The sequence below is a fragment of the Aquarana catesbeiana genome, linkage group LG08, assembly GCF_042186555.1.
Source record: "Aquarana catesbeiana isolate 2022-GZ linkage group LG08, ASM4218655v1, whole genome shotgun sequence".
NCBI classification, from domain to species: Eukaryota; Metazoa; Chordata; class Amphibia; order Anura; family Ranidae; genus Aquarana; species Aquarana catesbeiana.
This window is the reverse complement of record NC_133331.1, coordinates 92,299,129-92,321,536: the sequence shown is the minus strand read 5'-3', so window position 1 is coordinate 92,321,536 and position 22,408 is coordinate 92,299,129.

The window sequence follows — 22,408 nt, the reverse complement described above, 5'->3', positions numbered from 1 at the left end:
CGAAATTTGTGAAGGAGTGATAATAAAATACAAAGGCAGCTGGAGTCCCCAAGGGGATAGCATGGCTGGTTATGTGTAACCCTCCCACACACACACTGTGCACTCCTCCCCCACCTTCCAGCACCGACACATCAAACCTCCTCGCTTTGCCTTCTAGTAATCTGCTCCAAAGCACATGGAGTCTTCCTGGCTGATATTCCGTCTTAACCCGGCAGGGAAATTATCCACTAAAATATTGTAGAATATTGTATTTTATTGGTGGTGATTTCATGCTTTATATTTAGAGAGAATTTATGTCATACTACAAATAATGCATAGTCCTACAAAAAAAAAAAATTAAATAAAAGGCCAACTTTCCTATTCTGGTATAAAATAAAGTATAGCTGCGCTACAAATTTTTAAAATAAAAATATAGTCCAAAAAGAACACAATGATTGTGTGAGAACTTCCAACATGACAGCAGCCTGTGTGTTAGACAAATTCAATCCATATATTATGCACCAGTGTGTAATCTTGCAATAAACACCACTACAAGACAGTGCACCTCCACCACATAGAGTGCATGCTTACTAGAAGGCAAGCTCTTATGAGCCTATGGCTATAACCCAGCAAGGGCCTCTGTCCAGAGGAGTATTGGTATAACAATTCACAGATATTGGTATGAAGAGTCTTGGGCTAGGCACCAGGCGACCAGGGAGACTCGATCATCAGCCAATCAAAGGAGTAGGTCAAGCGTTACCCATTCTGGTGATTGGGAATGTTATGGAAGGCATTCCACTTAAAATCGTGAGTTTAAATAACAGTGGTGTAAACATCTTGGCACATGGGAACATCATGAGAGACTGCGATTTTTACCATGGGGTGCACTTTGCCAAGCAAATTTCTGTAAAGCGACATCATCAGCCCTAACAACCCAAACTAAGCAATTGTCTATTTTATTTCCAATCCCATATTGATACAATAGCTAACAGACATGAGCTGAAGGCATTCTTTGTCTTTCTCCCAATGTACACCCATCTTCATGTGGGAGATATTACTTACTAGGCCATTTTCCATTCCTTAGAGGTCCAGGTTTTGTGTTCTTTAGAGCAGTGCCATCTTAATAACATCATGGGTCCCTAGGCAAAGTAATGCACTGGGGCCCCTACCAGCCCGCATCAGGCGTTCCCATCACAGTACCCCAAATCATGTTCCCCTATCACAGTGCCCATATACTTAAGGTTCCCCCATCACAGTCCCCATATACTATACATAAGGTGTCCCCATCACAATGTCCCCTTACATCAGGTTCCCCTCATCACAGTGCCCATATACATCAGGTGTCCCTATCACAGCGCCCCTTATATCAGGCTAGTGATGACAATAAGATTCTGCTGCCTCAGCTACAGTGGGAACAATTCCATGGGGACAGCTTCTTTAGCAATCCTGCTGCCGACAATTGCGACCAATTTCCAACAGCAGGATCATTAGCGGCACAGTAGCCTGTCTGATATGAGCCTTATAGAAGACACATACTGATAACTGGTCATCAACCAATTACCAAATTAATATGACTCAGCTGTTCAGCTATGTTTGTTATTGTTCTTTTATACTTCAAAGTTAATTTCTTTTTCAATGGTTGTTTCCAATGTTATCTCCCAACAGATGCTCAAAATTTGATACAACCGCTTTTGGACTCATGAGCGCCTTTGGCTTACATCAGAGGTGCCCGATTGCCAGTCTAGGCGTAATGAGTTGTGTTATGCATTCTTAATGAGACCCACTATAAAATAGTAATCAGACTGCTTTACCTATATTGCATTAGCAAGCAATCCTTGGGAGACTTTATCACCACTGAAAGGATTACTTCCCTGACAATTAAATTACTTGGCTGTGAGATGAACAGATGCCAGTCCCTAAAGAAATTATCCAGTCAATACCAAGAAATGACATGAGCTCACCTAGAACTACATTATTGTTCTGAAAGTTCTCCTTCCAGCACTTAGCACACCTTGAAATGACTTATCGGCCTGTTTGGTAATACTAGTGCCAGGATGAGGTAAATAATCTTTCTGGTGACCCAGGCAATGGTTGGCATAGTCTGCAGAGGGCTAGCTGTTCAGGGAAACATTTTGGTTCCCCCTTTAATGCTCATTGCTTTTTCATACCCAGTAGTCTCTGGCCATTGTGCCACCCTGGTTCAATCTGCCTCCATTAGCCATTTGTGGGGCATCTAAAATGTGCTAAGCCAGTAAAGGGATATGCAAGTTTTAGTCCTTTCTGTCTCCCAAATCTTACAATCTACTAATTAACTCCAGGACTATCCTCAGTGGCATCGTTATACCACTACTGGTATTGAATCCTATGGCATAACAAGTTTCAAAGCTTCCAGTCAGTCCTGTACACACTGAGGTCTATGGTCCAAAAGACCAGCAATAGAAAGAATATTCTTTGTCTTATTTGGCCTTTGCCTTCTGGGGGGTCTGTGCAGCTAACTGTATATCACCCAGGACCCAGATCGGAACATAAAACACAAGGACTAGTTTATACAACATGTGTGTCTGCAGCCAAGAACAGACCTGATTTTAGTATTGTCTTTTTATAGCCAAACCTGAAAATTGTAGGCTTTTATAAGCAAATAAAAATTATAACAAATATCAACTGACGTGTAGTTAGATATAGCAAACTGTGATCATCACTACTCTGGTGTTTTACAAAATACTGGAACTTATATACAAAAAAAATCACAGAAGAGCCACATGTTTGATGCAGATATGGTGGGACACACTCTAACAAACACTGGTATACTGAGAGAGAGAGGGATAGAGAGAGAGAGAGAGAGAGAGAGACAGAGAGAGAGTACGATAGAGAGATACTCACAGCTACACAGAGAAAGAGGGAGAGAGACGGGGGGGGGGGGGTGCACAGAGAAAGAGAGATACAGAGAGAAAGAGGGAGAGGGGAGAGAGATACACAGAGAATAAGAGAGAGGAAAATGCACAGAAAAAGAGAGAGAGTGATACACAGAGAAAGAGAGAGAGTGATACACAGAGAAAGAGAGAGAGCGATACACAGAGAGAGAGAGCTATACACAGAGAAAGAGAGAGAGAGCTATACACAGAGGATAAGAGAGAGAGACATGCACAGAGAAAAAGAGAGAGAGATACGAGATACACAGAGAATAAGAGAGAGCAAAATGCACAGAAAAAGAGAGAGAGCAATACACAGAGAGAGAGAGAGAGAGAGAGAGAGAGAGCTATATACAGAGAAAGAGAGAGAGCTATACACAGAGGATAAGAGAGAGAGACATGCACAGAGAAAAAGAGAGAGAGATACGAGATACACAGAGAATAAGAGAGAGGAAAATGCACAGAAAAAGAGAGAGAGCGATACAGAGAGAGAGAGAGAGAGAGAGAGAGAGAGAGAGAGAGAGAGCTATATACAGAGAAAGAGAGAGAGCGATACACAGAGAGAGAGAGAGAGAGAGAGCTATATACAGAGAAAGAGAGCGATACACAGAGAAAGAGAGAGAGCTATACACAGAGGATAAGAGAGAAAGACATGCACAGAGAAAAAGAGAGAGAGATACGAGATACACAGAAAATAAGAGAGAGGAAAATGCACAGAAAAAGAGAGAGAGAGATACACAGAGAAAGAGAGGGAGCGTTACACAGAGAAAGAGAGAGAGAAATACAGAGAGAGAGAGCAATACACAGAGGATAAGAGAGAGAGACATGCACAGAGAAAAAGAGAGATACACAGAGGATAAGAGAGAGAGACGTGCACAGAGAAAGAGAGATACAGAGAGGGATACAGGGAGAGAGAGAGATACACCGAGGATAAGAGAGAAAGACATGCACAGAGAAAAAGAGAGAGATACAACAGAGAGAGAGGGAGAAATACACACACAGAGAATAAGATAGAGAGAAATACACAGAGGATAAGAGAGAGAGACATGCACAGAGAAAGAGAGAGAGAGATACACAGAGAGTGTGAGAAAAAGAGAAGAGAGAGAGGGAAATACACAGAGAAAGAGAGAAAAAAATATAGAGAGAGAGAGATATACCCAGGCCTGTTCCTCCAACTATTGGGCAGCAAAACAGGAGGGAAAACATATGATGTCATCAAGAGCTCATATACTAAGAACAGCTGCAGCGTATAGATGAAAGGGAAGGGAACAGAGAACTTCCGACGGGCCCATGAAGTCAGACAGGGCTGCAGACTAAAGCCTCATACACACTACTATGTTATTTTTTTCAGGAGGCAGGACGTCAGAACTGCTTCCTGATTGGCCAAAGCGCCAGGCCACCCTTTTGGATGCCTGGCACTTCAGAAGAGGAACGAGGGGACACATGCTGGAGCCGCCGCTCTGAGAGGACAGTGCTGCGGCAAGTCCCCTCGGCTCTGTGCTCTCAGTCGGTGGGCACAGGTGGCTGCATTTGATGGGCAAGTGGCTGCATATGATGGGCACAATGGCTGCGTTTGATGGGCACAAGTGGCTGTGTTTGATGGGCACAAGTGGCTGCGTTTGATGGGCACAATGGCTTCTTTTGATGGGCACAAGTGGCTGCATATGATGGGCACAATGGCTGCATTTGATGGGCACAATGGCTGCATTTGATGGGCACAAGTGGCTGCATTTGATGGGCACAAGTGGCTGCGTTTGATGGGCACAATGGCTGCGTTTGATGGGCACAAGTAGCTGCGTTTGATGGGAACAATGCCTGCATTTGATGGGCACAATGGCTGCATTTGATGGGCAAGTGGCTCTATATGATGGGCACAATGGCTGCGTTTGATGGGCACAAGTGGCTGCGTTTGATGGGCACAATGGCTGAGTTTGATGGGCACAAGTGGCTGCATTTGATGGGCACAAGTGGCTGCATTTGATAGGCACAATGGCTGCGTTTGATGGGCACAATAGCTGCATATAATGGGCACAAGTGGCTGCATATGATGGGCACACGTGGCTGCGTTTGATGAGCACAATGGCTGCATTTGATGGGCACAGGTGGCTGCAATTGATGGGGGGGTTTCAGTATTTATCAGTTTGTTTGCGCCCCCCCAAAAATTTTGAGCACCAGTCGCCACTGGTTAAATGTCTGGCTAAAATCTTAGCTAGTGTCATCCCCCCAATACTTCATTATAGCAGTGATGTTTGGGGTCCTATTACCTACTCAGATGAATCAAAATGGGACTCACGTCAAACAGAAATATTCCATCTGGAATTCTGTAAGCACCTCCTCCAAATCCATCGGAGTGCTTCCAACAGTACTTGCCAGTCTGAGCTGGGCAGATTCCCTTTACTACTCGCAGAGGAGGACACTATCAGACTGGACAAATTATGAAATGTCGAAATGCAGCGCACATGCTCTTCTTCTTTAATGGGATAATAATGAAGCTGCTTTGCTGGTGATACTGATGGAGTTATGACAAACGTATTTTAAAAGGCTTTTCTAGTGATATCAATAATATTATTATTATGCTTGTTTTTTTTTTTTTGGGCAAGTTACCACAACACCATTTTCCCTGAGTTTTTAAGATCAAAGATACAACTATGTTGGTGTCCCTTGTTAATTTTACATTGTATTTTTTAAAATGTAACTGCCTACTCCCAAACTGTCATTTGAAGTAAAACATATAGCCAAGTATTATTCTACACATTAGTTTTATTGTGCATAAAAATAAAAAATAAATTAAATTAGAGATGCTATCTGCCATCCAAATACAAAGAACATAACTAAAAAGTGCATTCTATGCATACAAAAAAATACAAAATATAACAAATAAAATCATTATTAAATAAAATAAAAAAAGAGAAATTAGTAAGTGGTGAAGGGGTGAAAATCCCTAGTCCAGCGGGCTTGTTGGGGGTCTTGTGGCTGAAATTGCCACTGACCACCATGCTGCTGTGGTGGGTGGGATGGCTGTGGTGTGTGGGTTGGCTGTGGAGGTGGTGGATGCGGGGCCACAAAATGCCCCATTTGCCCTGCGTTAAAGACATCACTGAGTGTATACATGGGTAGAGGAGAGGCCCCAGGGCTCCCAGTCACACAGAGTCACACCTGCTAGGATGGTCATTATATATCTTGTATCCCATAGGGGACAAGAGGGATGAGGGCAACTGCAGGACTTTTTCAATGTTGGCACTTGTCAAGTGTTTGCTCTTCTTTGCATTTTTCAGTTTTAAACAAAAACCAGAGTACAGCATGGTGGAGTCCACTAGTCAGGAGCAAACATTGACATCAGACCAAATGTAAGGTTGGTCAACTAATGTAGCAAAATGGATGCTAGAAACAGATGGGACTTGGGGTGGCTTAATGAATGGTGTACTGTTTATTTTTAGAGGAAAGTGAGTGCGGTGAGCTTACCCAGGATGTCTGTTTAGAGCCATGGGATCTGACTCCTGGACCCAGCCATGGACATGGGGACGATTTAGCGCATTGTTATGCGCAGTGTTCAGGGGCGGAAAAAAAATGGCCTTGCCATTTTTTTTCCATGTAAATGTGACTAAACACACGTAAACACACTCTTATGCACTTAAATGTATTCTAATGGCTAGAATACATGAAAATTCTAGTCATTAGAATGATTTTATGTACAAATGCTTCTAAACACCATACGCATGTAAACGTAAGTGAAAAATTAAAGGCATTTTTCCTGCATGAGGCCTAATGCCTGGTACACACGATGAGATTATCGGACGAATAATCGTCCATTTTGTATTTTTTTTGCATGCTATTCCCATGTTGAAAATGAAGAGTTTACTAAAGTTATGAAAATTCTCGTACGACAGAATAAAAATTTGAAAGTGATGTCATGTGTTGTAGTGAATTTGTATTGCATTTTTGAATGACAACTGTACTGATTGCCGACTGTATACAGTACATATAGGGCAGCAAGGCGGCTCTCCTGCGCAGAATAACATACCTAATACATGATCCACGTGCCCAGGACCTCTCGGGTCCCCTGCCAGCGCTCCTGGCTCCTCCCTCCTGCCAAGTGCCCCCACAGCAAGCAGCTTGCCCAACCTGCAGCTCAGGTAAGTATTAGGGGGGCTGGGGGGGCTTCTGCACACAGAAGGCTTTTTACCTTCATGCATGTTGTGTGCGTTTTGAGGAGAGTGCTGGTTACTAGATCCAACCTTTCAGCATCCTGCACCAGGATCCATGATTCACTTTTATTTAGCCGACAGAAGACATTTCCTATCATGAAAGGATTACTTAGCTGTATTTCAGGTCAAATGTTCCTAGTCCTCCCATGACCCTGCTTCCCACAACAATTTTCACTACTTCACTAAATTTCACAGTATCTTAAAGCAGAACTCAAGTCCACATTGTGGTAAGTGGGCACGTACCATAATGTGCCAGTGTGCACATGTGTACTTGTACAATAAAGTACACTCGCCTGCCATAGAATCTACTCCAGTGATTCAATGTGATCCAATCTCCCTCATTGCTCCATTGCCTCTGCTGACATCTTTGCCCAGTCTTGTTCTGGGTTCGGCAACTTTGGCCATCTTGTTTGTCTGGCCAACAGGGGAGTTAATTCTTCCCAACACCCAAAGCAGGCTGAGATTTTGTGCTGAGCTGCACCTGTTTGGCTCAGTGTTAGGAAGAATTAGCTAGCAGGCGAGGAAGAGGAGACATACAGGGGTTACTAAAACTGAGAGTGCAAAATCAGGTGCAGCTCTGCATAGAAACCAATCAGATTCCAGGTTGTATTTGTTAAAGGTTAGCTGAACAAGGTGAAGTTAGAAACTGATTGGCTACCATACACAGCTGCACCAAAATTTTAACTCTCTAGTTTTAGAAAATCAACCTCACAGAGTCAGCATTTTGTACATCTTAGTTCCACTTTAACTAAAGCGTTTTGCCCAGTGGAGTAACACTAGCTGCCCACCTGGCTGGTATGGGACCTGGGGCTGGAAATGGACCCCAGTAGGGAGGATCTTGAGGACAATTAAACATGAAATGCCTCTGTGAATGTGAAGATACCACAAATCCAGCCTGCAATGGATAATATGGACAGCGGACAGAGTTGTTCACATTTAAAAAATATGTAGCTTTTGTGTCACTTTGCATCCCTGTGTGGCGATAAAATGAAGCGCGTTTGACAAACGTTAATCAGATATCGGTGAGGTTGAAGGAGGAATATCAGTGAGATGGAAAAAAATCACTTGGAGGGCATTTGGGGTGTGTTTTTATTGTGCCTTATAAGTGTGTGAGCACTATAGGAGTGTTGGTTCACATTACTGTCAGCGTTAGTATTTTTATAGTCTAGGCTACAAAAAACATTGTGTCTCCTCACCTAAAAACTGACAGCTATTTGTAGGCCTGCAAAAAACACCACCGTTTAAAGAAGTTTGTGTTGGGGTTATAAAGTAATTATGTGCAGAATTACAATTTCATTACATTTTAAAATATTGTGATTGTCATTATTTTTACTGCTACAAATCTCATTTTACCTTTTTTTTAAATTGACTACTTGACCACCTCTTTTTTATTATTATTATTATTATTATTATACAGGATTTAGGACTTGCTTGCTGTGGTGGAAAAAGCGGTGGGAGAGCTTAAAGGGTAACTTCACTTTCATGGGTAAAAAATAATACAGCACATACAATTGTGACACAAGTCACATTGTAATTGAATGTTATTAAATATGACCTATCCTTTTCAATCTGCAGTACTGTAATTTTCTGTAAAGTGCAATGCAATATGGCTTCCTCACCCCCCCCCCCCCCCCCCCCCCAAAAAAAACATAATTTCCTGCTTGTGTGATTGGCTCACTGATTTTCCTAGAAGTCTTCACTAAGACACAAGTCAGATTTCAGGCATCCCCCGCAACAAAAATGGCATTTTTGATAAGATACTCTCAGTAGGAAATAACGTCTAAAACGATGCAGACCTTGCAGTTTTCCTCATTAGAGCCCCGCAGGTGTAGCAGCTGGTTGATAAATATGAAACCGCTCCCATTAGATTCACTTACCACATGGACACAGACAAACACACAGGGATTTCTTCAGAATAACAAAAGGTAGGAATCTGCAAAAAAGTTTGTTAAAATCCTTGCAATGTACATAGATTACCCAGAGGAGAATGTTTTTTTTCTCAACGTAGGTGGAGTTACTCTTTAACCCCCTAGCGGTATTCCCGAGTCTGGCTCGGGGTGGATTTTCAGTACCAAAAGTGGTAATGCCGAGCCAGACTCGGGATCGCATCGCAGGATCCATGTAGAGGTTACTTACCTTGTCCCCTGGATCCTGCGATGTCTCCCCGCTGTGATCTGAGAGCCGCCATGTCTCGTTAGATTCACAGTGCTGAGCTCTGTTCCCTGCGAGCGTTGCGACACACGGGGAAAGTAAAACACACAGTATGGATACAGTATACTGTAATCTTAAAGATTACAGTACTGTATCAAATAATTACACATCCCCTTTGCCCCTAATGGTTTGTCCAGTGCCCTGCATGCAGTTTTATATTATAAAAACTGTTCTTTCTGCCTGGAAACTGGAGATTGTCCATAGCAACCGTCCCTTTACATCAAAAGGGATTTTAGACCAGCTAGAAAACAGCGATAATAAATTAGCATCACTCGCAGAATTGAGCGATAGTGATTTGTGGGGAGATCCGTCATCAAACACTGAAAAGTAATGACAGCGACAATTCTGCAACTGAGCAAATTTCAGTGTTTTTGATTTGATTACATTATTGAATAATTTCTATTATTATTTGGTATAATTATTTATAGTTATTTATTACATTATAATTTATGATTTCATTTTTCAAACTTTATCATACCCGGGATGTCTACTAGACTCTGGTTTGGACAGATTTAAGTGAATTATTCCTAAGAATTACAGGCCTACAATATAAAACGCCAAATTTCTATGCAAAATAATTGTACCGCTTTCAGCACCTAAAATCTGAAATAATCATACCGCCAGGGAGGTTAAATCATATTTGTGGTCAATATGTACAATCGCATATTCATTTCCACATTTTATTTTAATTATTTCTAGCCTACTCCTATTAATCTAAACAATCCTGAAGTCTGTAAACTTAGAAGATGAATGTAAACTGAAGATCCCTACAAATTTACTTCCTTTGACACGTATCATTATACCCTGTCAATAGGCATTGCTGTGTCACACGTTTCACAGAGCCTACCTTCTGAACTACAGAGGTACTAAATGGAGGAGTTTTAGGAGATGGAGTCAGTACAGGAATCACTGATTGCAGGTAGAAAGGTACCATGGGATATGTAGTCCTTATAAATCAAAAATAAATAGCAGAGGAGAAGCTACGAAGCATGCAGGGAATCTTCTTTAATATAACTTAAAGTGTTACTAAACCCAGGACCCTGCATTCACTATTTCTGGTCTCCCACAGTACATAGAATATGGAAATACAATTATTTTAGTAAATATAAACTGCTAAATACATTTACTTATCAGCAGTATATAGCAGTCTTATGACTATGACACTGGTGAAAGCTTGCAGAAGGAGTCTCCATTCTCCTCTGACTGTCCTATAAGGCTGCATGACCCCTGACCCTCTCTCTGGGCCGTGCTGATTGACCCTGTGCCGATCACATGCACCCCCCCAAAAAAACAAAAAAACTCTTTAGCAATACATATCAAACTGAGCATGTGCAGAGTGCCCCCAAGGCTCTGTACTAACAGGTTATGGATCGGGGACCGTGGAAGAAGGGGATGATCAGAGGAGACAAGATCAAACAGCCTTTTTACATAATGCAGAGGATTAACCCCTTAGGTTCCACATTGAGTATAACAAGCATGCTTTACTGCATATACAGACTCATTTTACTGTTGTGGGTTTAGTAACACTGTAAGGCCTGGGGAAATAAGTATCTCAGTAAAACTCTAAAATAAGAAGCTGATTGGTTACTTTGCACAACTGCACCAGATTCTGTGTGCTCCAGTTTTAGTAAATCTCCCCCTTTGGGTCAGTTTTTTCCAGAAGCAATGATAAATACAGCTCAATGCACACAAAGTAACATGGAGATAATGGGCAGAATGTCTTCTACTGCTTACTGTTTATGAAAGTATAATTATGTACCTATGGACATCTGTTCCTTTTACAACTATTTTCATGTACTTTAAATAAAACCAAGAGTCCTTTAGTGAAATCAATTGGCCAAAAGTGAAGATCTAGTGATCCTCTCTTCAATTCACTGACACACTTTTGACCAAGAAATTCCAAGCCTGCCCACCACGGCAAGGTAGACTCTTCTAGGGCAGGACCTACACTAAACTACACTAAGCTACCCTACTCGATGCTAGTCATCATTTTTCTAATGTTGGATGTATGTTTGTAGTAGGCCTCATCCTATAATCTGTGTGTGCGTTCTACTCTCTCCTAATTTGGTTGTGTGTCTGTGTGCATCTCTCTAACGTATGTACCAGTCAGTTATGTACATCTGGACGTCCTCTGTTAGTTTAGGTCAGTGTATGCCAGTCAATGTATGTTGACCAGTGTGTGTCAGTAAATAAATGTAAGTCCTGTTTTTTACCTTGGAACGTAGCCATGTTCCTCTGCAGTTTGGAGCTCATCGTGTCTTCTGTCAAAAAATCTCGGTCCTCCCGATCTGACAATGAAGGAATCACAGATTCTGTCCATCTGTGCGCGGATCTTCTGCCTAAAGATCTCGTCCTTCATCTCAGGTGGAAATGGCTTTGAAATCTCATTGTTGGTTGATTTTTTGCCTTTAGGTGAAGGAGGCTTGAAAGAAAAAATCCCATTTTAGTATTGGTGCACACAATATAATATCTAACATGTCAAACATTAGAATTCCAAAATAAAAACACTTTAGTACCCTCAATTTTCCATAGATGGCATTTTAAAAGCCCCTACAGGTCATCAGTTTAACGTTAAGGTGCTATTAAAGGCACATTTTTACAATTAAATAAAAAAAAAGATGTTTACCTGCTTTGTGCAACAATATTTGGTCTTTTTACCTCCTTTTTTGCAGTCCCCCACTGACACTGTCCCCTCCTTTTTCCTCTGAATGCCCCCTTAGCAAGTAGTGTACTATGGGGGCACCCATGCGGGCATGCTTCTGAGCCGGGCTGTATGCATCCATAGACACACAGAGGTTGATTTACTAAAGGCCAATAGACGGTTCCCCTTTCTGAAAGTGCAATTGCTCCATAGCTTAGTAAATTAAGTAAAGCTTCACTTTGCAAAGAATACCCAATCACGTGCAAGGAAAATAAAAAAAACAGCATTTTTGCTTTCACATGATTGGTTGATGAAAGTCAGCAGAGCTTCTGCTCATTTACTAAACTCTGGAGCAACTGCTCTTGCCATGTGCAACTGCACTTTCCAAAGTGCACAGTCTTTTTGCCTTTAGTAAATCAACCCCACACAGTGGCGGTAAGCCATACCCCCACTCCATTATCACAGGTGTTTGACTGACAGCAACAGGAACCTATGGCCCTCAGTGTCTCCTGTGAGGTCAGGAACTGAAAGGAGCCGTGCTGCAGACAGAACAGAGCTGGAGTGGTGATAAAAAGCAGGTAAGTGTTTAGGGATTGGGGGGGGGGGGAGGAGGTGCTGGGTGGGTAGAACAGATATAATTAAAATAAAAAAAGGGGTTATATTTGCAATATCTTCAGCAGTGGCAGCCTATGTATCATTGCAGGTTTCCTATCATAAAGGAAAAGTGAGGACATACCAGTAAACCTGTAGAAAGCCTCTATATCCTGGGGGGAGGTCTCTGGGAGCCGCAGAAGAGCTTGCAGGAGCGGACAGTCTCCATTGGTGACTTCTTTGCTTCTCTTTGCCGGTCTCTCCTCCCCTCCGGTTGATGAGAGATGTCTGGTCTTTCTTTTCATCATCTTTCCTGTCCTATTTGGGAGAACGGTGTCTGTAATTTAGGGATGAACACTAGATGTATGTTGTGGCTGCAAGGAGATTGTAAGTATGTTCAAATATTGACCCCCAACCCCAAAATATGACCTTAAAGGTTAAAACTACCTTATTTTATAGATATATTATCACTATATATATCAGAAATGGAAGAAATTTAACACAAAACCTTATACAAACTGATCTAACCCCCCCCCTCACAGCTGTATACAGCTAGTCCCCCACCCCCAAACTCCCCAAAATCCCCAAATCTAAATTTTTATATCAATAAATACTTCTATTTCAATAAATACTATGAAAAAAGAACTTGAAAATCAATAAAATAATAATAGTAAGCCTGTTCAGCGATTCGGATAGCTTCTGTCGTCACAAAACGATGCGATCACCATCCAGCTCTGCAGTCAGACTGAAGTGACAGTTGGAGCTGAGCTCAGGTCACATGACCTCACCCCAGGTGCAGCTAGTTGCTAAGCAACGTTTTCTTAGGGATCCCATAACTGGACCTAATAGCTAAATAAAAATAAATATATATATATATATATATATATATATATATATATATATATATATATCTCAATTCACTAAAAGATAAATACCGCAAATTTTTGTGTTAAAATGACTCATGTGGTATTTTTCTCTAATGCAGTCAGATTACTAAAAATAATATGCGTTATTTACCAAATGCATTAAAAATTTGTTCTGCGATATTTATCGCTTAAATTTAGTTGTTTTTTTTTTGTTTTTACATGTTACAAGGCGTTGTCTTTTCACAATTTTTTTTACATGCTAACACTGCATGAGAAGTTCTGTAAATAAATGCACACAGAAATATTAGAAACTGTGAAAACATTCTAGTGATCTTTCATTCACAGAACATTCTACCTCTGGTGAAATGTTTAAAATGTATTTACATTCCAGAGCTCAATGCAGAACATTTCCACACTGATACATTGTATACTTTAAGGGTCTGTTCACATTACGCTCACACAGGATCGCACAGAAACGCACAGTGTGTTCCTGTGCAATTCACACAGCATTTAAATCGCAGTCTATTTGCGATCTACAGCAGGTGTCAATAATAATTTAATGACACCCAAAACGCAGGTTGTGTTTTGCCCACACTGGATTGCATAGTAAAAAAGTGCCATGCGTTCCAGTTGCATTGCGTTTCTAAACGTAGCGCATGTACTACTTTGGGTGCAGTGTGATTTTACCCATTCAAGATGAATGGACTTAAATTTTACTGCACATCACATGTGAATCGCACAGGAATGCACAGCTTGTTCCTGTGCGATTTGCGATTCCTCTCCGGGCCTGGTGTGAACTGGCCATTAGGGTTCATGTACACTGGGCTTACTGCTTCTACAGGAGTTTAAATTGTTACTAAACCCAGGACCCTGCATTCACTATATCTGGTCTCCCACAGTTCACAAAACATAGAAATGCAATTATTTTAGTAAATATAAACTGGTAAATACTTTTCCTCATAAGCAGGATATAGCAGTTCTTTAACTTCAATCAGTGTCTGGTTAAAGCTTGTAGGAGGAGTTTTCATTCTCCCCAAATTGTCCAATAAGGCTGCAGGACTCCTGACCCCTTGTTTGAACAGTGCTGATTGGCCCTGTGCTGATCACATGCACCCTCCAAAAAAACAAAAAAAAACTCTCTAGCAATACACAACAAACTGAGCATGTGCAGAGTGCCCCAAGGCTCTGTACTATCAAGAGATAGATTGGGGAGGGTCAGAGGAAACAGGAACAAACAGCCCTTTTACATAATGCAGAGGATTAACCCCTTAGGTTGCACAGTGCGTATAACAAGCATGCTTTACTGCATATACACACTGATTTTACTCTTGTGAGTTTAGTAACACTTTAACCACTTGACCTCTGGAAGATTTTATCCCTTTCATTACCAGGGCATTTTTTGCTATTAAGCACTGCGCTACTTTAACTGGCAGTTGTGCGGTCATGCAACGCTATACGTCAATTAAATTTATATCATTTTTTTCAAACAAACAGAGCTTTCTTTTGGTGGCATTTGATCACCACTGTGCTTTTTTATTTTATAAACGAAAAAAAAAACCTATATTTTATACTTGTTAGAACATAACAGTTAAAAATAAAAAAATCTAATTTCTTCATAGATTTAGGCCAAAATGTCTTTGTTAAAAAAAAAATCTCAACAAGTGTAAATTATTTGGTTTGTATGAAAATGACAGCGTCTATGCAATGGTATATTGGAATTTACGCAGCTATAGGCGCTATACTGTAATGGCGGTGATCTTCTAGTGTTTCTGTGATAGGGTGGCGGGCAATCTGGTGCTAACAGACACTGGCTGGGAGGGTCACTAACTGACACTGATGTTGCTAGTGACACTAATATAGTGATCAATGATAATACTGTACACTGACACTGTACTAATGAAACTGGCTGGGAAGGATTTAAGATGTAGGGGCAATCAAGGGGTCAAAGGTGTGTCTAACAAGTGTAATGGTGTATAATGTGTGCTGCTTTTATTTACTAATCTGGCTGTTTTTCCCCCTGCTTTTCAGGGAGAAGAAACAGTCTGATCGCTGTTCTCTATACACAGAGCTTTGCGTGTTTGTAAACATAAAACTCTGTGTGTGATTTGACACAGCCGATCAGCAGGTTTCAGCCGAAATCATTGGCTGAAATCGCTGCCAAACTCATGCTGTGTCCAATCACAGCACGGGTCGGCAGGGTCGTGCGCTCACCCGCCCCTGCCCTAAACCTGGAAGCAAGCCGACAAGGTACATGTACGTTGCAGAGTCAGCATCTGCAGCCTGCTCGCATTATATTTTCTGTGTGCGGTCTGCAGGAGGTTAAAGTGCTCCTGTGGGTGGAAATAGTGACAGGGCGCCATTATTGGTATGCTGCCAGGAAATGTAACTTTGGGGTCCCATAAACTGTAGTTATTTCCTCAGTTTTGCCTAAGGTCTCATTTTTTTATTTTTTCACTTCTGAAGGCACCTGTATGTTAGCTAATGTAAAAAAAAGTGTAAAACCTGCGCTAGGATAAATTCACAAAAATGTCCTGAGAAATGTGTCCTGATCAGTGGCGGCTGGTGCTCAATTTTTTTTTGGGGGGGAGGGGTGGCAAACTCGCACTAACCCCTGCCCCCCGCCGATCCATCAAACAAAATCCTTAGCTGTCAGCCTGGGCGGCATCCTCTCGCTGTCGTAGAGGTGCGGGGAGGAGGACGATGACGAGGTGGTGGTGTTGGTGCACTTCTGGATCCAGGGTAGGGACCCTGGAAGCTTGCGGAGGGAAGAGCTGGGGCTGTTGCTTCTCCTCCTGGTCGAACAGGAAGAGGGTCCCGAGACCCAGCCAGGGGCGGCTCAAGACATTGTTTTTTGGGGGTGCTGTGTGGGTGCTGAAAGTATAAGTGGTGGTGGTAATGCGGCACGCGTCGCCCTATGTGTGGGCATGGTCAAAAGTGGGTGTGGCCAAAAAGTGTGTGTTTTTTCATTGTCTACCCCATTGTATAGATAAAATAGGACCTTCGGGCACACACAATTGATTGTGGGAGTAAAACAAGCCCAAATGGAACCAGCAATGATAAACCCCAGCATGTATAAGGGCCAGCAATGACAACCCCTAGTACATGTTAGGGCCAGCCAGAACACCCAGCATAGCACACTGAGCAGCATACAGTGGAGGTCAGTGAGCAGTACACAGCATACAGTGCAGAGCAGGCGTGACCCCATAGAGAGACTGCCCCCTTTTAGAGGGCCCAGAGCAGGAGAGTGCCCCCTTTAGAGGGCCCACAGCACAACGGTGACCCCCATGCACAGTGCCCACAGCAGGAGGATGACCCCATACACAGTACCCACAGCACAACGGTGACCCCATGCACTGAGCACACTGCAGGAAGGTGACCCCATGCACTGAGCACACTGCAGGAAGGTGACCCCATACACGGTGCCCACAGCACGACGGTGACCCCATACACAGTGCCCACAGCACAACGGTGACCCCATACACAGTGTCCACAGCATAACAGTGACCCCATACACAGTGCCCACAGCACAAGTGACCCCTTACACAGTGCCCACAGCAGGAGGGTGACCCCATACACAGTGCCCACAGCACAACGGTGACCCCATGCACCGAGCACACTGCAGGAAGGTGACCCCATACACAGTATCCACAGCACGACGGTGACCCCATACACAGTGCCCACAGCACAACAGTGGCCCCATACACAGTGCCCACAGCACAACAGTGACCCCATACACAGTGCCCACAGCAGGAAAATGACCCCATACACAGTGCCCACAGCAGAAGGGTGACCCCATACACAGTGTCCACAGCACAACAGTGACCCCATACACAGTGCCCACAGCAGGAGGATGGCCCTATACACATGCCCACAGCACGACGGTGACCCCATACACACTCACAGTGCCCACAGCAGGAGGGTGACCCCATACACAGTGCCCACAGCAGGAGGGTGACCCCATACACAGTGCCCACAGCACAACAGTGACCCCATAGACCAATGGTGCACTGTTATGGGGACACCTCATTTGGGCACTGTAAGTAGCAGGCACAGGCACTCCTGATCTGTGTGGCATTCTATTGATTGCAGTACATGTCTCCAAGAGAGGGCTGATATCAGAGGATTTCCCTCAGTGTGTCCACTGCTCAGTCCAGATCAGGCCCCTCAATCAGTGTAATGCAGCACTGCTATAGATCAGAGGACTGACCCCCCCTCCCTTCCAGGCTCAGCAGCTACAATAAAAACAGAATGATGCCTGCAGCAGTGATCAGCCTTACTCCTCCTATGCCTTCCCCCTCGGAACACACCATGTGACACACACACCATGTGACACACACACACACCATGTGACACACACACCATGTGACACACACCCCTCTTGTCCTCTGACACTGGCAGGCTCAGTAAGCCCTGCAGACTACAATGCACTGAGTGCAGCAGCTCCATTCTGCTCCCTCACTCCTCCCACCACCATATAAGTAAACACAGCTTCTCTCCTCCTCTCTCTCCTTAGAATACCGGCTTCCTCCAGGTTTCCTGGGGCACTGCACAGGGCTCGGCTCTCTCTGCTGCTTCCATCCAAATTCTTCTTTTGGCAGCAAATGCAGGAGACCAGCACTGGATCAATCCGCCACTGATGCAGGCTCCTCACCATTCAGCCCCAGCCGGGTCTAACTGATCATTAGCGGCTTATTCGGCTGTATCCCTCCACTTTACAAAAGAGTCCCTAGCCTCTTGCAGACGGGATTCACAGCAGGTACCAAATAATTAGTTTAAAATCATGTGACTGTACTCTAATACCGCTGTGGAAATTTTGGGGGCACTATGAGGGTTCTTGAAGATTTTTTGGGGGAGCTTCAGCACACCAAAGCACCCACCTGGCACCACCACTGTCCCTGGCCAAGCGGGTTTCAGGACCCACTTCCAGATTGGCCAGGAGGCGAAGTAGGAAGACATTAGCAAATATTAATTCCCTAATGTCACATAAGTGGGTGGGCTTGTGGTGCAGTGTCGTGTCCATGCACATGTAGGCTGTTATCAGCAGTTTTTGGCTGGGGCGTTTTTTGGCTTTCAAAAAAATCCCAAAACTAGCGGGTTCTGAGAGGAGTTTTTCAGCTGTAAAAACTCTCTAATGTCAAAAAACGCTGATAAAAGTTCAAAAACGCGGCTCACCAGCGTTTTTTGACATTTTTGATCCATTTTAAAAAAAATTTAAAAAATAATGTTTTTAAAAAAAAAAAACGCAAAAAAACGTTATTGCAAAAACTTTGAAAAACTGCAAAGCTACTGGTGTTTTTATAACATTATTTCAATGTCCAGTGTGCATGAGGCCTTATAAACAACAAAGATGCACTTACATGTCATCAGGCAACATTAGGCATAAATCCGGCATGACAAATGCCAGCAGATTGGGCTTTTTCCAACAACAAAGATGGCCAATGTGTAGCTGCGCATGTGTGGTGGTGTGTGTACGTGGCTCCGCCCTAAGCATTTTGTCACATTTGACATCATCAGGGTTATGTTAGCATTATTATATTAGCTAATGTGCCCATGGACATGTGGACGATTTAGCGCATTGTTATGCGCAGTGTTCAGGGGAGGAAAAAAAATGACCTTGACATTTCTTTTCCATGTAAATGTGACTAAACACACATAAACACACTCTTATGTACATAAATGTATTCTAATGGCTAGAATACATGAATATTCTAGTCATTATAATGAGTTTATGTACAAATGCTTCTAAACACCATACGCATGTAAACGCAAGTGAAAAATTAGAGGCATTTTTCCTGCATGAGGCCTAATGCCTGGTACACATGACAAGATTATCGGACGAATGATTTTTTTTTATTTTGCATGCTAGTCTCATATTGAAAATGAAGAGTTTACAAAAGTTATGAAAATTCTCGTACGACAGAATAAAAATTTGGAAGTGATGTCATGTATTGTAGTGAATTTGTATTGTATTTTTGAACGACAACTGTACTGATTGCCGACTGTATACAGAACATATACGGCGGCAAGGCGGCTCTCCTGCACAGAATAACATACCTAATACATGATCCACGTGCCAGGCCCAGGACCTCCTCTTCTCGAGTCCCCTGCCAGCGCTCCTGGCTCCTCCCTCCTGCCAAGTACCCCCACAGCAAGCAGCTTGCCCAACCTGCAGCTCTGTGAGTCCATTCACACATGGAGCTATGGCTTGGCCCCGCCCCTCTGTTTCCTGTTTGACTCACTGGCTGTGATTGACAGCAGCAGGAGCCAATAGCTCCCTCTGATGCTAAAAGCCCATCAGGAGTGCGAGTCCCTGGAGAAGCAAGGCTCTCGTGGACATCGCTGGATCAAGAGGGGGCTCAGTTAAGTAATAGGGGGGGCTGGGGGGCTTCTGCACTCAGAAGGTTTTTTACCTTCATGCATGTTGAGTGTGTTTTGAGGAGAGTGCTGGTTACTAGATCCAACCTTTCAGCATCCTGCACCAGGACCCATGGGACTCAACAATTTTGTTTTCCAATCCGTGACCATTGTCGGGTATGAAGGTAGTGTCCCAATAGACAATTTCCTTCAAGAAAAGCTTCACCATATCCACCAATCACTATGGTACCATGATTCACTTTTATTTAGCCGACAGAAGACTTTTCCTATCATGAAAGGATTACTTGGTTGTATTTCAGGTCAAATGTTCCTAGTCCTCCCATGACCCTGCTTCCCACAACAATTTTCATTACTTCACTAAATTTCACAGTATCTTAAAGCAGAACTCAAGTCCACATTGTGGTAGGTGGGCACGTACCATAATGTGCCAATGTGCACATGTGTACTTGTACAATAAGGTACACTCGCCTGCCATAGAATCTACTCCAGTGATACAATGTGATCCAATCTCCCTCATTGCTCCATTGCCTCTGCTGACATCTTTGCCCGGTCTTGTTCTGGGTTCGGCAACTTTGGCCATCTTGTTTGTCTGGCCAACAGGGGAGTTAATTCTTCCCAACACCCAAAGCAGGCTGAGATTTTGTGCTGAGCTGCACCTGTTTGGCTCAGTGTTAGGAAGAATTAGCTAGCAGTCCAGGAAGAGGAGACATACAGGGGTTACTAAAACTGAGAGTGCAAAATCAGGTGCAGCTCTGCATAGAAACCAATCAGATTCCAGGTTGTATTTGTTAAAGCTTAACTGAACAAGGTGAAGTTAGAAACTGATTGGCTACTATACACAGCTGTACCAAAATTTAAACTCTCTAGTTTTAGTAAATCAACCTCACAGAGTCTGCATTTTGTACATCTTAGTTCCACTTTAACTAAAGCGTCTTGCCCAGTGGAGTAACACTAGCTTCCCACCTGGCTGGTATGGGACCTGGTGAGGACAATTAAACATGAAATGCCTCTGTGAATGTGAAGATACCACAAATCCAGCCTGCAATGGATAATATGGACAGTGGTCAGAGTTGTTCACATTTTAAAAATATGTAGCTTTTGTGTCACTTTTCATCCCTGCGTGGCAAAAAATTAAGCAACATGTCAAGTCTGGGAGGAATTGGAGATTGTCAACTCCTTTAATTCAAAGCAGAGGTAACGTGGTCTAAACGCGTCTGTAGCAGTGTGATAACAGCACGTTAGACAAACATTAATCAGATATCGGTGAGGTTGAAGGTGGAATATCAGTGAGATGGAAAAAATCACTTGGAGGGCATTTGGGGTGTGTTTTTAATGTGCCTTATAAGCAGGGCCAGACTTACAATTGGGCTTGACTGGGCTCAAGCCCATGGGCCCCATCCAATAGGGGGCCCCGAGGGCAGGGCCGGATCCACGGTAACCACCCGCCCACTAGCCAGCCCGTTTCGTCTGTACCGCTGCTTATTTTATGGCGATCGATCAGGCTTGTGTTTAATCCCACTTCTTGGTAGCGGTGGAATGCACCATAGGGCGGATGTGATGTCATCAGCCAGAAATTATGGCTGCGTTGCCTCCCATGTCTTGCATCATTTCCAGCTGAATACATCACGTCCGCCCTATGATGCGTTCCGCCGCTACCAGGAAGTGGGAGTACACAAGCCCGATCGGTCGCCGTAAAATAAGCAGCGGTGCCGGTGAAACGGGCTTGCTAGCGGGCGGCAGTTTGCCGCCCCCTGAATGTTAGAAATCATGGGTCCCCTGTACGTCCTACCTGACGGGGCCCCCTTCGACCCGGTGGCAAGTGACACCCTGCATCCGCTGACAAGTGACACCCTGCATCCGCTGACAAGTGACACCCTGCATCGCTGACAAGTGACACCCTGCATAGCTGACAAGTGACGTGACAAGTGACACCCTGCATCCGCTGACAAGTGATACCCTGCATCCGCTGACAAGTGACACCCTGCATCTGCTGACAAGTGACACCCTGCATCCGCTGACAAGTGATACCCTGCATCCGCTGACAAGTGACACCCTGCATCCGCTGACAAGTGACACCCTGCATCCGCTGACAAGTGATACCCTGCATCCGCTGACAAGTGACACCCTGCATCCGCTGACAAGTGACACCCTGCATCCCTGACAAGTGACACCCTGCATCGCTGACAAGTGACGTGACAAGTGACACCCTGCATCCGCTGACAAGTGACACCCTGCATCCGCTGACAAGTGACACCCTGCATCCGCTGACAAGTGACACCCTGCATCCGCTGACAAGTGATACCCTGCATCCGCTGACAAGTGACACCCTGCATCACTGACAAGTGATGTGACAAGTGACACCCTGCATCGCTGACAAGTGACGTGATAAGTGACACCCTGCATCCGCTGACAAGTGATACCCTGCATCCGCTGACAAGTGACACCCTGCATCACTGACAAGTGATGTGACAAGTGACACCCTGCATCGCTGACAAGTGACGTGATAAGTGACACCCTGCATCCGCTGACAAGTGACGTGACAAGTGACACCCTGCATCCGCTGACAAGTGATACCCTGCATCCGCTGACAAGTGACACCCTGCATCGCTGACAAGTGACGTGACAAGTGAC